Raw genomic sequence first — 15,092 nt, 5'->3', positions numbered from 1 at the left:
AGAAGAATCCTCCGACTCTCCCATCCCTCACTCCGGAACCCCTCTGACACCGACAGTCCCTTTGACTTCGGGTAATAACCTTTAGACACCTGGTAATCCTTCTGGGCAACTCCAACGCTTTCTCAAAATGTTTTGCAGTTGGGTTTGTGAGTAGTCTGATTTGCCACGTAATCGACTGGTTCTTTGGAGACAGCCCTGAATTGAGAGAGAGGGTTTTTGAAACCTCCCTGACATTTGCAGCAGGATTTTAATGGGGTGCCTTCTTTGAAGCTGGCCACTGAACCCATGCACAGACGCATGAGCTTACCTAGGTCACCCAAAGCCTCCCTCCTAAATGGTACATGAGGAAGCCACTGCGGAGCCAACATCTACTAAGGTTGAACTCTTGAAAACCGTGGGATCCTCCGAGGAGGTGAAACATAGTTCCTTGGTAGCTCAGCTTTTAAAAGAAAAAAGAATTAACCATCCTTCCATGGCCTCTTGTCTGGTCCCTGCCCCACAGGAAGGTCGTGGCTGTCAGGGTGCCCGAGGGCAGCTGTGCAGGTGCCCAGGTACGTTCCGCCCTGTGGAGGCCGCTGAGACTCCCAGGTTAAGATTTTACCTTTGCATCAAAAGGAAGGAGACCATTCCCAGCCAACTGACATTACAGTCAGCATGACAGACAGTACTGCAAAGGGAAGTAAGTGCAGAAAGCTACTATGTGGTGAAGCGCAAATCCACCCGGCTGATATTTATGTGATCCTCTTAAAATGAGATGTGATACTGTGTGTGAAAACATCTGTCATACAGGAGGCCCTTAAATATGTGGAGGATAGCAAGGCAGATCTGGCCTTCTCAGAAACCCCTCCAAGAAATGAAGACGCTTGTTGTCCTAACAAATTATAACGGTCACGCTTAAGTAAGCACCTACTAAGTCACACTGTATGGGAGAGACTACCAGTGCTCGTCCATATCTTGTCTTCCTTTCCCCCATCCTGGACACAGGGGATGCTACATGGCCAGTCCACGTGTAGTCAGGAAGGGTCATGTGACCAGCCGTTGCCATCGGGATATGAGTGGAAGCATTACTTGTCACATCCAGAGCCAACGTGCCATTTCTGTGCTTTCGTTCGCTCAGCAGCAAACATGGCAATCCTGTGGTGGAACTCCAGAAAGGAAACAGCCTGGAAACTTGGGCCCCCTGAGAGCAGAGAGCCCCTACCAAAAAAAGTCAGAGCTTACGTGCCCCAAAAATAAACTTGTATTGTGTTAAGCCATTCAAATTTCAGGTTTTCCCTGTTGTGTCAACTCACAGTTACTTTAGCTGACTAACACACAGCTACTCTTTCTGTTAGAGTTACTCAAGTACTGTAAGTAGAATGGTAATAGTGCACGCACTCTTGCTGAAAAAAATCCTAAAACTTCAGACAAATCATAGTTCTCCCTTTACAGAGTTTCTTCACAATTCAGCCCCATCTTCAGAAACGACCACAACCAACAATCTGGTGTATGTTACTTTTAAAGCTGATTCTAGACCCTTTCATACCGAAGTGTTTGTGAGTTTGAGGATCTGGGGGCTGGTTATGACCATAACATGGCAGCAGCATAAGACAAGCTTTACGTGGGCAGTACTTCGACAGGATGGCATGTGAAGGGAAGTCCCTCACAGCGAGAGACCTTGCAGAGATAACGGCAAAGGCTCACCAGCCCGAAGGGCAAGACGCGAGGGAAGTCCCAGAGGAGAGGAGGGATCAGAGAGTGAGGCCACCTCTCGGCACAGTGGGAGTCTTTGGGTCGGAGAGCTCCAAAAGGCAGCAGTGGCTTGGAGTCTTATAGCCTCAGGGTTATCCTATCTACGCCCAGCAGGCTTGGGGTACAGTTTTGCGGGGTAGGCAAAGAAGGCAGGCTCTAAAGGGTAAAAGTCAGCTCATTCGGACTACATTTAAAGCAACTGGATGCGTGAACATTTGGGTTTGCTGGGGGATATTTCAGGAAGGGGCTCCATCTCACGCTTCTGTAAGCATCGGGATATTGCAGCGCATTCCACCCCACCGCCAACCCCAAGCTTAACTTGCCTTCCTCTTGCGCCTGGTTGGTCATTTCTTCCTAAGTGCCACCTCCGTCCCTCCACCGCTTGGAGGACAGTGTCTCAACTTGCTCAGTCCGTGAGGCGCGCTCTCTTGCCATCATTTGCTTCTTTCACAGCACGGATCTGGTTTTCACGAAAGATGTGATGTTTTCCAGTTACACGTGGGCTAAAACGGTTCTGTCTACGTTGGCTGCGTGAGGACCAGGCACCTCTTCTAAAGACGTTTAGAGAGGTGTACTCGTGTTACTGCTCCTGCTTTGTGTTTATGGTCGTGTTGACGTGTTACACGTGTGGGAGGCCAAATAAAGTTGATGCAACCAGATCGCGTGGGCTGTGAGGCACTTTCCGATCTTCTGCTGGGTGCCAAGGCCCATGACGGGCACCAGGACCACGGAGCATGACGTGCGAACTCTGCAGCTCACCATCTCATAGGAGGTGCGGGCACACAACAGAGTTCCTTCTGCAGGCTTCCAGAAGTGTCAAGGCACACAGACAACACACGCTGATAATTACAAACGTGCTTGTTCCTGCCCATGGCTCAGTGAGGGCCGCTCGGCTAGAGAGGGAAGGCGGAGCGGCGCAGACCCCGGCGGTCCTGCGGGCCCCTCACCGGGGCCCGGCCGCCGCGCTCAGGTGGGTGGGCCGGAACCCTGAGCTCCTACCTGCGCTACGTGTCGCGCGGCAGCGGCAGGGGCGGCGGCGACGTGCTGAGCTTCGCGCCCAAGTTCTGCCGCGCCGACGCCCGGCCAGTGGTCCCGCAGCCGGCCTTGCCCCTGGGCAGCGGCGACGGCGCCTTCGCGAGCCGCCTGCCCCCGGCCGCTCCGGCGCGGCCTCCCGCGCCGCCCCCGGCCGCGTACGCGCCGTGCCCCCGCGGAGGGGACCGACGAGGAGCCGGGCGCCGCACCTGCCGCGGCTGGGGGCGCGGACTGCGGTCCCCCGGGGCCCGGGCCCGCGTACGGCTTCCGGCGCGCGCGCGCGCGCGCGCGGGCGGCCGGCCGGCCGGCGACGGCGGGGCGCACGTCCGCTACGCCGCCTCGGCCGTCTTCCCGGGCGGCGGCTCCTTCCTCCTCAGCAGCCGGGCGGACTGCGCGGGGCCTTCGGCGGGGCCGCCCCCTTCCCGGCGTGTCTCAAAGAGCCGGCCGAGGGCCACTCCGGGGCCTTCCAGACCGCGTCCCGCGCCCGCGGCGCCTGCCCCAAGTCCGCGCCCCCGCCCCGCGGCCTCCCCGCCGCCTTCAGCACGTTCGAGTGGACGACAGTGAAGAGGAACGCCTCCCCCGAAGAAAAGCAGATTCGCCAGCCCCTCCAGCGCGATCCGCACGGACTTCAGCACCCAGCCACCAACAGAACTCGAGAAGGGGTCTCATTTCCGTAAGTACTTAACTCGGGCCCGGCGCACGCAGGTAGCCAACTCGTTGCAGCTGCGCGACACCCAAGTAGCCAACTCGTTGCAGCTGCGCGACACCCAAGTCAAAATCCGGTTCCAGAACCGCAGGATGAAACAGAAGAAAAGGGAACGAGAGGAGAAGGGCTTCTGCCCTCGGCCACCACCGTGACTTCCCGGCAACTTCCCCTCTCCGGAACGAGCCCCACTAAGTCTGGCCAGAACCCGGGGAGCCGTTTCAGGCCCAAGCACCTTCATGAGCTTCAGTCACGAGGCTGAGGAACCGTGGCCTGCAGAACTCACAGGCCACCCCACCCCTATCTGGACTTGTTAGCTCAATTTGGGATGGAGGCGGGCCTGGCAGAAATAATGGAGGGTTGACTTGGGAGAGGAAGTATCTTGGTGGCTCTGAGTTCGGAGCTGAGGGTGTACAGATGGGTGTTAATTTGCAGTCTCTAAAGCCACTGATGTGTGTATTAACTGTGTCTTATCAGGGAAAAGGTGCCCAGCCGCCAGCCTAGCCCCGCTGCCATGTTGCCTAACTTAGTCGTGTGCAGTTCTCGGTGCTGAGCTCTCCCAACCGCCTGATGTGCTCAGAAGAGCGTCTACCCAAAGTTTCATCTGGTTTTAATTTAAAAGACAAGACTCCATGCAGTCTTGAGATGACCAAAGGTAGCTACAGGCGGGGCCTCCTTGATGTATAAGCTGCTTCAACAATGATCTTCATGTTTGCGCTACAGGTTTTTTGTTTGTTTGTTTGTTCGCTTTCTTTAAAAAGCAGGTTCTACCTGTCCATGTGCCCGAGTGAAGATACAGTCGCTGTTTAGTTAGTAGCTGAACAAATCCACAGGGTGGGTAGAGATCCTGAACTATACCTTGACACCAGCTACTCAAACTTGAGTGTAAATATATACAGTATGTACGTTTCTTGAGAGGTTTGCTTGCGATGAACTCATAGGTGACATTTAATGTCATACCATATAAAGGGTTTGAACTTCTTTTTGTAATAAAAATTACAGAATGTGCTACCAAAAAAAAAAAAAAAAAAAGGGTTTGTTTCTGAGTGAGAATATTTAGCCAGGCTTAGGTTTAAAGGAGGCAGCAAAGTACATGGCTGTGAGCAGGGGCTCTGAATCCAGCCAGCCCGGATTCGAATCCTGACTCTGCCACTTCCTGGCTGTGTGATCTTGTGTAAGCTTCTGACCTCTCTGTGCCTCAGTGCCCTCACCTGTAAACTGTGGGCAGCAATAGCACCTACCTCACGGGGCAGTTACGAGGACAAAACCAGGTAATATCTGTAAAGCACATACAACAGTGCCTGGCACATAGTAAATGCCAAGTGACTGCTTATTAAATCAGCAGATCCTCACCTCACCAGACACTGGATTCAGTCAGTCAGCTCATTAAACTGACTGAACTGGGAAAGTTTGTAAAACAGGGCTAGAACCTGTACTCCATAGAGCTGTGATGCATTTGAAACACTCAGCCCCCTGCAGTACATGGCGTGTGGTCATCCTCATCCTTGATGGAGGCCCGGAAGCCCTCAGGTCCTCCGACGCTCCGGAGGGCACTGTTGCTTCTGTCGAGTGTTCTTACTTTCTCTGCAGCCACCCAGTGGCCAATTCTGGTGAAGCCCCTTAACATCCTGAATGTAGTAAATGGCTCCAGTGGCTTACTGTGGCATGCATAAATATTGTTATCATAATAACAATGGTAACTGCTTACCAGCACATTGCAGTTTACACAGTGGATCACGGAGATGATCTCATTTGCTAAAACAAGCAACAGGGCACAGTAGGCTTGAGATTCTGGCTTTTGATTGAGCCCAAGCCAAATAGTGGTAGCTGGGGAGCGCTGTTTCTGGAGTTTTTGACAGAACACATGGATGGTCTCCCTTCCCATGACTTAAGCCTCCAACAGCCGAACTGCAGGGTATTAACTTGCATTTCATTCTTCCACTCACTTGTGCTGCCATTTCAGATCACAGGGGTCACAGTAACAATTTGAAACCAGTCTTTTGCTATTCCTTAGCCTCTTCTCATTTAGATAAGTAAGTAGATCAACATCCTGACGTCTGCTGCTCAGCCCCAAATACTCATTTACATCTTTCCACCACCCTTCCATGATGTATGAATCAGGCAGGACAGGGCATGTGTTTTTGCTGCGCATCCAACTCATCGTGCTGTTATTTGAGAGGTAACCGGGAGCCTTGGCCGGAGTGGAAAAGTCATATCAACAGGAGTACTCCTATTTGCGACCAGCTTCTACATAGTTCCATCATTTCTCTGCTCTTCTGAGCCCAGCTCTGGGTTTTCCCATACATCTGCTTCCCTGGCGCTTGAGGATGCATGTTGCTTTCTGGCACTGGCTGTCAGTAGCCCAGGGTAGACAACATAACCCAGCACCTGCAAAGGCAGTCCCCTGCAGGGAAGGAGTACCAGTGAGAAGAGTCAGACGGGCAGCTTCCTGTGACGCTCTCAGAGAAACAGCTGTTGTAAGTAATGCCACTTCTGTTCTAGGGACCCCAAACCAGTTACTTTCAAATTAGTTGTGAATAAATTAAAGCTGTCATCTTAAGAAACCTTTCAGGCCTCACCATGGTGTTTAATTCCTGAATCACGTCAAGGACTGCCACACTGCCTGGCACACTGGAGGTGGCCAGTACGCTGTGACCCAGTTTCCTGGGAGATGTCAGGCTGGTGGAGGAACTGAAGGAAACAAAAGGCATGCTGGTGGATTTGTCCACACTTATGTTTTGTTTCATGTATAACGTAATGTGAACTGCTCCTTCCATCTTCCCTTCCACCTTTGCTTTTGGATGCATGTGATGTTGGAGCTGGAAGGGCCCTTAGGGACTACATCGGGAAGGAAAGGCTAGGTGATTCTGGTCCTCCGTGACTTTTCTGATCTAATCTTCAGGTATTCTGTCGCTCACGCCTGACTCTCTCTCTCTCTCTCTCTCTCTCTCTCTCTCTCTCTCTATATATATATATATATATATATATATATCAACGTACCAATCTATACCAATATAAACCCAAATGTACAACAGTGGATGAATAGTAAAAATGCTGTATATCTATACAGTGACCTATTATTCAACCATTTAAAAGGAATGAACTAAAAAGTTAGGGGGGAAAAAAGAAGGTAGTACTGATACTTGTTCCAACATGGATCCACCTTTAAATATTTGAGCTTGGGGGCGCGCCTCCAGAGAACAGCTTTTGTCTTTCTGGAGATGGATGTGATGGGTAATTTCTATTCAGTGGTTTTCTTAGAGGGGGATTCAGACGTTAGGTAGGGCTTGGGAGTAGATGTATATACACATTCACGCACACGTACACGCTACAGGTTCTCTCTGCTTGAACTCTTACCAGTAACACCTATAGAAGTGATATAACTTTTAAAAAGACAACTTTTGGAAGGATATGAAGAAATTACAACTCACTGCTTTAGTCGTTTGCTTGTCTCTGATACAGCTGCAACTCAACTTACGACTTCCAGTTCGTGACAGGGCAGCAGAATTCTCAGTGATGTGGCTTTCCATAATGCTTGCTGTTCAGGCTGAAGGGAAGTAGCAAAAGGGCAGGTATTCCAAAGGCCAGTGCGAGGCATCTGCCGATTGTCAGCTGCGGCGTCAAGAGTGATATCAGCGCCCTAAGCATGTGGGTTCCCCGTCACCCACCATGTTTGTTACCTTCCCTGAACAGGCACCAGCAGACAGGTGGGGGAGGCCAGCCTCGGATCAACACTGTCTGGCAAATAACACCTGTGCAGGTAGGTTGAGGTTCTGACCTCACTGACCTGCTTTAGGGATTCAAATCCCCTGTTCAGTGCTGCAGGACATGAGTTCATTCTTGAGGAGGCATTAGAAGAAAGAAAAACTCCATAATCCGTCTCAAACGCCCAAGGCTTGAACATGCGGTTGTAATTTGTTCAGAGGCTGCTCTGTAAGCTGAGTTAGGAGCGGGGGAGGGCAGAGGCAGCTCTGGTCTGCATAGTCAGGCAGGGATCTGTTTGTCTATACAAGGTGACTTTCACACATATTCTGGTCAATAGGCCGTGGGCTTTGTGTAGACCTCATCCGTGGGGACAGATAGCTTCAACAAGGGAGAACCAAGCCAAGTGGCCCCTGCAGAAACCAAGCCTACAAGTGGAGCCTCATGAAATGTGAGTAGGCTACCGTTTTATGAGCTCTTTCTCTGAGCCAGGCCCTTGGTTAGACATCTGCCCATGTTGGGGGATAGGATGAGAGGAAGAAAACATCAAGGCAGCAATGTTTTCAGGAGCCATGCCAGGCCGGGCCCGGAATGCAGGCCAAGGGCACCCGTCTACGTCCCATGGGAGCCACTGATATTTTATTTATTATTTATTTATTTATTTTTGGCTGCGTTGGGTCTTCGTTGCTGCGCACGGGCTTTCTCTAGTGGTGGCGAGCGGGGGCTGCTCTTGGTTGCGGCGTGTGGGCTTTTCACTGCGGTGGCTTTTCTTGTTGCGGAGCAGGGGCTCTAGGCGCACAGGCTTCAGTAGTTGTGGCACGCGGGCTCAGTAGCTGTGGCTCGCGGGCTGTGGAGCGCAGGCTCAGTAGTTGTGGCGCACGGGCTTAGTTGCTCTGCGGCATGTGGGATCTTCCGGGACCAGGGCTCGAACCTGTGTCCTCTGCATTGGCAGGCGGATTCTTAACCACGGCACCACCAGGGAAGTCCTCAGCACTTCTTATAAGTGGTTGATTAGGAGTATCCAGAGGAGATATTATGCATATTTCTATGGCCATGGACTATCAATGCTGTCTTTACTACAAATAAGAGTCATTAGCAGCTTTAGATCGGATCAGATTAGAGAGCTAATTCTAGAAACCCCAAAACCAACTCAGAAAACTCATTTTTTAAATTGAAGTATGCTTGCTATACAGTATTATGTGTTACAGGCATACAATGTAGTGATTTACAATTTTTAAAGGTTATACTCCATTTACAGTTATTATAAAATATTGGCTATATTCCCCTTGTTTTACAAGATATCCTTGTAGCTTATTTTATACATAGTAGTTTGTACCTCTTAATACCCTATCCTTATCGTGCCCCTTCCCCCTACCCTCTCCCCAGTGGTAACCACTAGTTTGTTCTCTATTTCTGTGAATCTGCTTCTTTTATGTTATATTCACTAGTTTGTTGTATTTTTTAGATTCCACATATAAGTGAGATCATACAGTATTTGTCTTTCTCTGACTCATTTCGCTTAGCATAATGCCCTCCAAGTCCATCCATGTTGCTGCAAATGGCAAAATGTCATTCTTTTTTATGGCTGTGTAGTATTCCATTGTGTGTGTGTGTGTGTGCGTGTGTGTGTGTGTGTTTAAACCACATCTTCTTTATCCATTCATCCATTGATGGACACTTAGTTTGCTTCCATATCTTGGCAGTTGTAAATAATGCTGCTGTGAACATTGGGGTGCATGTATCAGTGTTTTTGTTTTTTTCGGACATATACCCAGGAGTGGAATTGCTGGGTCGTATGGCAGTTCAATTTTTAGGTTTTTTAAGAAATATTTATTTATTTATTTGGCTGCGTCAGGTCCCACGGCATGCGGGATCTTTCATTGCGGTGCGTGGGTTTCTCTAGTTGCAGAGCGTGGGCTTCTCTCTAGCTGTGGTGCGCGGGATCCAGGGCACGTGGGCTCAGTAGTTGTGACACGTGGGCTGAGTTGCCCCGCGGCATGTGGGATCTTAGTTCCCCGACCAGGGATCGAATGCGCATCCCCTGCATTGGAAGGCGGATTCTTAACCACTGGACCACCAGGGAAGTCCCCAGTTTTTAGTTTTTTGAGAAACCTCCATACTATTTTCCACAGTGACTGCACCAATTTACATTCCCACCAACAGTGTACAAGGGTTCCCTTTTCTCCACATCCTTGACAATACTTGTTATTTGTGTTCTTTTTGATGACAGCCATTCTGACAGGTGTGAGGTGGTATCTCATTGTGATTTTGACTTGCATTTCCCTGATGATTAGTGATGTTGAGCATCTTTTCATGTGACTGTTTGTGATCTGCATTTCCTCTTTGGAAAAATGTGTATTCAGTTCTTCTGCCCATTTTTAAAGTGGTTTGTTTCTTTATTTGATATTGAGTTGTATGAGCTGTTGACATATGTTGGATATTAACCCCTTATCAGTCATTTGCAAATATTTTCTCTTGTTCGGTAGGTTGCCTTTTCATTTTTTCAATGGTCTCCTTTGCTGTGCAAGAGCTTTTAAGTTTAATTTAGTTCCCATTTTGCTTTTATTTCCTTTACTTGAGGAGATGGATCCAAAAAAAAATACTTCTGTGGTTTATGACAAAGAGCATTCTGCCCATGTTTTCCTCTAGAAGTTTTATAGTATCTTGTCTTACATTTAGGTCTTTAATCCATTTTGAGTTTATTTTTGTATACAGTGTTAGAAGAGGTTCTAATTTCATTCTTTTACAGGTAGCTGTCCTGTTTTCCCAGCACCATTTATTGAAGAGACTGTCTTTTCTCCATTGTATATTCTTGCCTCCTTGGTCATAGATTAATTGACCATAAGTGAGTGGGTTTATCTCTGGGCTCTCTATCCTGTTCCGTTGATCTATATGTGTGTTTTTCTGCCAGTACCATCCTGTTTTCATTACTGTAACTTTGTAGTATAGTCTGAGGCCGGGGAGCGTGATTCCTCCAGCTCTGTTCTTTTTTCCCAAGATTGTTTTGGCTATTTGGGGTCTTTTGTGTCCATAAAAGTTTTTAAATTATTTGTTCTTGTTCTGTGAAAACTGCCACTGGAAGTTTGAGAGGGACTGCGTTGAATGTGTAGATTGCCTTGGGTAGTATAGTCATTTTACAATATTGAGTCTTCCAATCCAAAAAAAACGGTATATTTTTCCATCTCTTTATGCCCTCTTCAATTTCTTTCATCAGTGTCTTATAGTTTTCCGAGTACAGGTCTTTTTCCTCCTTAGGTACGTTTATTCCTAGGTATTTTATTCTTTTTGATGCCATTAAATGGGATTATTTAACGGTAAATGGGATTATTTCCTTAATTTCTCTTTCTGCTAGTTCGTTGTTAGTGTATAGACATGCAACAGATTTCTGTATATGAACTTTGTATCCTGCAGCTTGACCGAAATCATTGACGAGCTCTAGTAGTTTTCTGGTCCAGGATGCTGGAAGTCCTGTCAGCCAGCACAAACGGGAACCTCGAGCTGCCACCAGCAGCCGAGGGGAGCAGGGGTGGGTGAGCCTCTCTCAGGAGTCTCCAGGGGCAGCTGGAATATGCAGTACAGAGAGGAAAGCGGGGGGCCCAGGGATTCGGCTATTGGTATGGGAGCACACGGCCACAATGCTGACAGCTGAGGAGGCGCCCGAGAGTGTTTGGGAGTTCCCAGACCTTCTAAAGTGGAACTCGGCTTTTCAGTGGTCCTGGGGCATTGCCCAGTCCCGTGGGCGCTGAGTACCACTTACATCTATGCAAAATGCACTGTGATTTCTGTGTAGCTCACCCTAGCTGTCTCTAGAGACAGTTAACTCAGGTGGCGTTTCAGCCCACGGTTTGCAAGAATCGACAAGGAAGGCCACCCTTTGCTGGTGATGGAAGGCTTCCTGCACGTAGCCAAGGGCCACTGACGGACCATTGCTTAAGCTCCTTAGATTCAAACTTGCTGTGAGACAGCATGCTTCTCCGTAACCACAGTAGCTGTGAGTTAAGTGTCAGGTGCCTTGCCTCCTGCTGTTATGTCCCCCTGAGTCCTCAGGACCCCACGAAGCACGTGCTCCTACGAGTATCCTCGTGGGGAAGCAGAGGCTCCGAGGGTGTGAGCCAGGCAGCTGGGGATCAGCAGGGCTGTGGGGCCGGCCTTGGCATCTTCTGGCAGAGCCCTCGCTCTCACCCACTGGGCCGGGCGCCTGGGCCCTGGGCTGGTGACATATTGGGTTTGGAGGCGTTTCTGGTTCATGGAAATCTCAGGAAGATCCTCAAGCCTGTGACCAGAGTAGGGTGGGGGTCATCAGTGTAGGTGGCCGCGCACGTGGGGAGAACGTGCCAGACGGGTGGTTGTGCAAGGCCGCCTGTCTGATGCTCGAGCAGCAAGCCCCAGAGCAGGATGGCAGCACTCACGGCCTGTGCACAAACCCAGACGGGGGTCCCGTGGACGGCGGTCAGCGGAAAGTGAGCTGCACCGTGGGTGAAGGCCCAGGGCGACCGCCCCGTCCCGGGTGACAGGAGACTAGGCGTGCAGAGCGGGACCAGCCTGGGGTGGACACGTGCAGGCTCAGGAGCCGCAGGGGACGGCGGCCTGTCCTCCTCTGTCCCCAGGAGCTCACCCGTCACCTCTGCAGCCCCTGCCCTGGACCTCCTGCAGACCGATGGCAGGGCGTGGAGAGGGTCTCCGTGGAGGACCGGCTGCCCGGCCTGTGACGGTGCCAAAAGGGCAGGGTGCCTGCGCCCTTGACCGTGGGCCCCGTCCCGGACGTTGCTCGTGCTTGAAAGCATGGGTGCTGTGCAGGGCCCTGAAGGCCAGTGGACACAGAGGAGGAGCTCTGACCTCGTGGGTCACACGTGGGTCCGTGCACGTCGGCCTGGCCCGGGGGCTCCGGGACCAGAAGGCCGTGCCCGGTTTGCACGAGGGCTCGGCCTGTGGCTCTGCACCCGTGCACGAGTGTCATCGTGCCCCCTGCGATGACGGGCGTGAAGCAGGAGGCTGACATGCTGACGGGCCTGCCCTGTATGATGTCACTTCCTGGCTGGGCTGTGATGTCACCCCCGAGCAACCGGAGCACTTTTGTGAGGGGCTGAGCGGGAGTGTGAGCCCAGGGTGCTGCCGGCCGCGCTGCACTGTCCCGTTTACGAGAAGGAGGGACACGCCGCCCTCCGCATGGCTGAGGACGAGAAGGGCCCCTGTTTAAGAGAGGCTGCCCGCACCTCCTCGTGAGGATGAAGGGGAGAGTGTGCACTAAACCTGCATCCTGGAAGGTGGACGGCAAGCCGGCAGCCCTGGGGTACCTCCCGGCGCCCAGCGCCTCGGAGCCGCAGGACGGCCTCCCACCCTATCCTGAGGACATCCAGGGGACCCCGAGCGACCCGGAACTCGACCATGCAGCCGCCCTGGCCAGGACTGACTCTATCCCTCCGGCCCCTCCTCGGACAGCAGCCGAGCCCCCCGCGCCGGATCCCGACGCGCAGGCTCTGGTCCCTCTAGGCCCTGGCCTGGCAGAGGTGGCCCGGCCCGCCGAGGTCCCCTGGCTCTGCTTCGCCTGGCCTCCCGCCCAGATGAGTCCTCCCTGGCCCGTGCTGGGCCTGGCCGCCGCGCCCCCCCAGCTCTCAGCCTGCCCCCCCGCGTGGCTCCCGGTGGCCGCGCCGCTGCCTCTTGCGCCCCCTGGATGCCCGAGGTGGCCGCCAGGCCTGCCGCCTCCCTGACCTTGATCCCTCGGCCCCTGAGCCCCTTCTGCTACTACTGCGTGGGCTCCCGCTGTTTCAGGGAATACCCGGCCCCTCCAGGCGGGCCCACAGAGGACCCTGACCAGGCAGACCCTGCAGACACCCAGAGGTGGTAACGCGGTCACAACCTTGCAGGGCAATAAAGAGCACGGGGACATGAGAGCGATGTTCTGCCCAACACGTGTTTTGCGCCTCCGTCCTGGGCCCGGCTGAGCAGTTGAGTCCCCTCAGCAGGAAACGATGACAGGGGACAGCCCACCCCCGGCACAGTGCGGGCACCTAGCAGACACCCGGTGAAGCCCCTCAGACGCCCTGCCTCCACTCACTAGAGAGGCCCTTCAAGGGCTTGACAAGCACAAGGAAGGGCCTGGCATCCACGGCTTCACGGTCGCGGGCACACCGTGTCCAGCAGGGTCTTGATTTGACAGATGAGAAGAGCTCAGGCCTCCCCGGGTCAGAGGCCTGAAAAGAGCCCTTACTGTCCTGAGACGCACAGGGGTGGAGGGGACGGTCCCCGCCAGGGGCCTGCGGGGGTTCAGTTTGGGGGTGCTCTCTGGTGTCTGGACAGCAGGACTGAGGTTTGCTTTGCACTGCGGGTCCTGCGTCTGGTGACACGTTCTTGGTTCTCTTTCCCTTGCGTTTTCGAGCTGAACACTTCAAGGGCGCCATGCTCCAACACCCTCTGGTCGCTGGGGTGTCGAGCTTAGAGCGCGAGTCCTTGTGGACGAGCCCCCCTAAAGAGTGTTTGCCTTGAGGAGCAAAGGAAGTAAAGCTCCACGGTCATACTGTCGAGATAAGAGCCCCGAGCTCAGCGGGAGGAGAGAGCGCACACACCAGTCCACCAGAACCAGAAGACTGGGGGCTCCCTTCTTCGCCCTTTGGCGGCAGGTAGAGCAGGCCCCCTGAGACGGGCACACTGGGCGGTGCAGGAGAGGAGTGCCGTCACCCTGGGCGCTGACCTGCAGGTGCCGCCCGGCCCGGGCTGCTTGCGCTTACAGCCCGAGGCCCGCTGATGCGCGCTCAGCCCCTTTCTAGGGTTCATTGACTGGGGCACACCTTAACTTTTAAGGAGTAGGTTGCTCTCCTCTTGGTCGTGGACTTCCATAGGCCTCCTGACCTGGGACCACAGGGAGATGCTCCTATTTAAAATCCACTTTCCCATTCACCTCAGCCCGTGGGGAACTTGCTTACGTGTAACTCTACAGAGAAAGGGGAGATTGTGCAGACTGTAACATCCAGTTACCTGCTTTTCACCGAAGGCACCTTTTGATTTACGAAGTCTAGGCTGCCTGGCGTCGGTAAAGAGAGCAGCGGCGTACCTCACGCCAGCGCTGAGTCCCTCTAGACTTTGCACCGCATGTCCGCGGACTGACGTTGGCCGAGCTCCCGCCCTCCTGGGCTGGGTAGAGGCAGCTGCCCAAGCTCCCGCAGGAGTAAAGGGGACGCGAGAAGGGGCTTCACATGCTGACCTGTGACAGCCACATAGAGTCGCCGAACCACTCGTGCCCGGGCCACCAGAGGAGAGGCCAGGCTGGTCCCGAGCCCTGGGCTTGACTTCTGTTCCCAGGGCGTCCCAGGCGACAGTGTCTAGGACAGTGGAAAGGCTTCTCAACCGGAAAGGGTGGCTCAGAGAGAGAGAGGGCTGCGTCACAAGTGCTCCAGACTCTGTAAGGGTGACCCTGGAGGCCGAAACGGGCAGAGCCACGTGAGTCTGGCGATCGATGGCGGACTCACTTGCCACCAGCTCTGCCCGAGCCTCCTTCAGCCCCGTGGTCAGCCCGGGGCTGCCCGTCCACCAGCCTCGGCCTCGTCGCCCTCGCTGCCGGCTGTGCCGATACCAGCCGCGGCAGGGCCCCGAGGGCTCAGCACCACGCGGGCACACACGTGACTGAGCCAGCTCGCACTGGTCAACGACGTAAATTCTGGAAATGTGCTGGGTCCCAGCTTCGGGGGTGGGGGGCGGGCGTCCTGAGCCTGCGTCCCCACGAAGACAGTGAGCAGGGTCAGCACCCAGTGATGTGTACAGAGCACTGAAGGCCAGGGCGTGCCCCCAGCTCACAGCTGCTGCCTCCACGTGTGGGGGATGGGCTGGGGGACCTGGCCAGGCCTCTGTGGCTGTCACAGCGATAGGGCGACATCCCCTCCCAAACACTGCTAAGGAGGCGGCGGGGGGGAGCGGGAATTGCCTGGAGTTC

At 53.4% G+C, this 15,092-nt stretch overlaps 1 pseudogene; it reads left to right on the top strand.

Annotated features, from left to right (window-relative positions):
• The first annotated feature begins 1,620 nt into the window (after positions 1 to 1,620).
• The window catches only part of LOC137756479 (homeobox protein Hox-D1-like), a 29,611-nt pseudogene continuing 16,139 nt past the window's right edge, over positions 1,621 to 15,092 (top strand).

The sequence above is a fragment of the Eschrichtius robustus genome, chromosome X, assembly GCF_028021215.1.
Source record: "Eschrichtius robustus isolate mEscRob2 chromosome X, mEscRob2.pri, whole genome shotgun sequence".
NCBI classification, from domain to species: Eukaryota; Metazoa; Chordata; class Mammalia; order Artiodactyla; family Eschrichtiidae; genus Eschrichtius; species Eschrichtius robustus.
The sequence above is the reverse complement of the archived record's forward strand: the minus strand, read 5'-3'. Positions and strand labels throughout refer to the sequence as shown.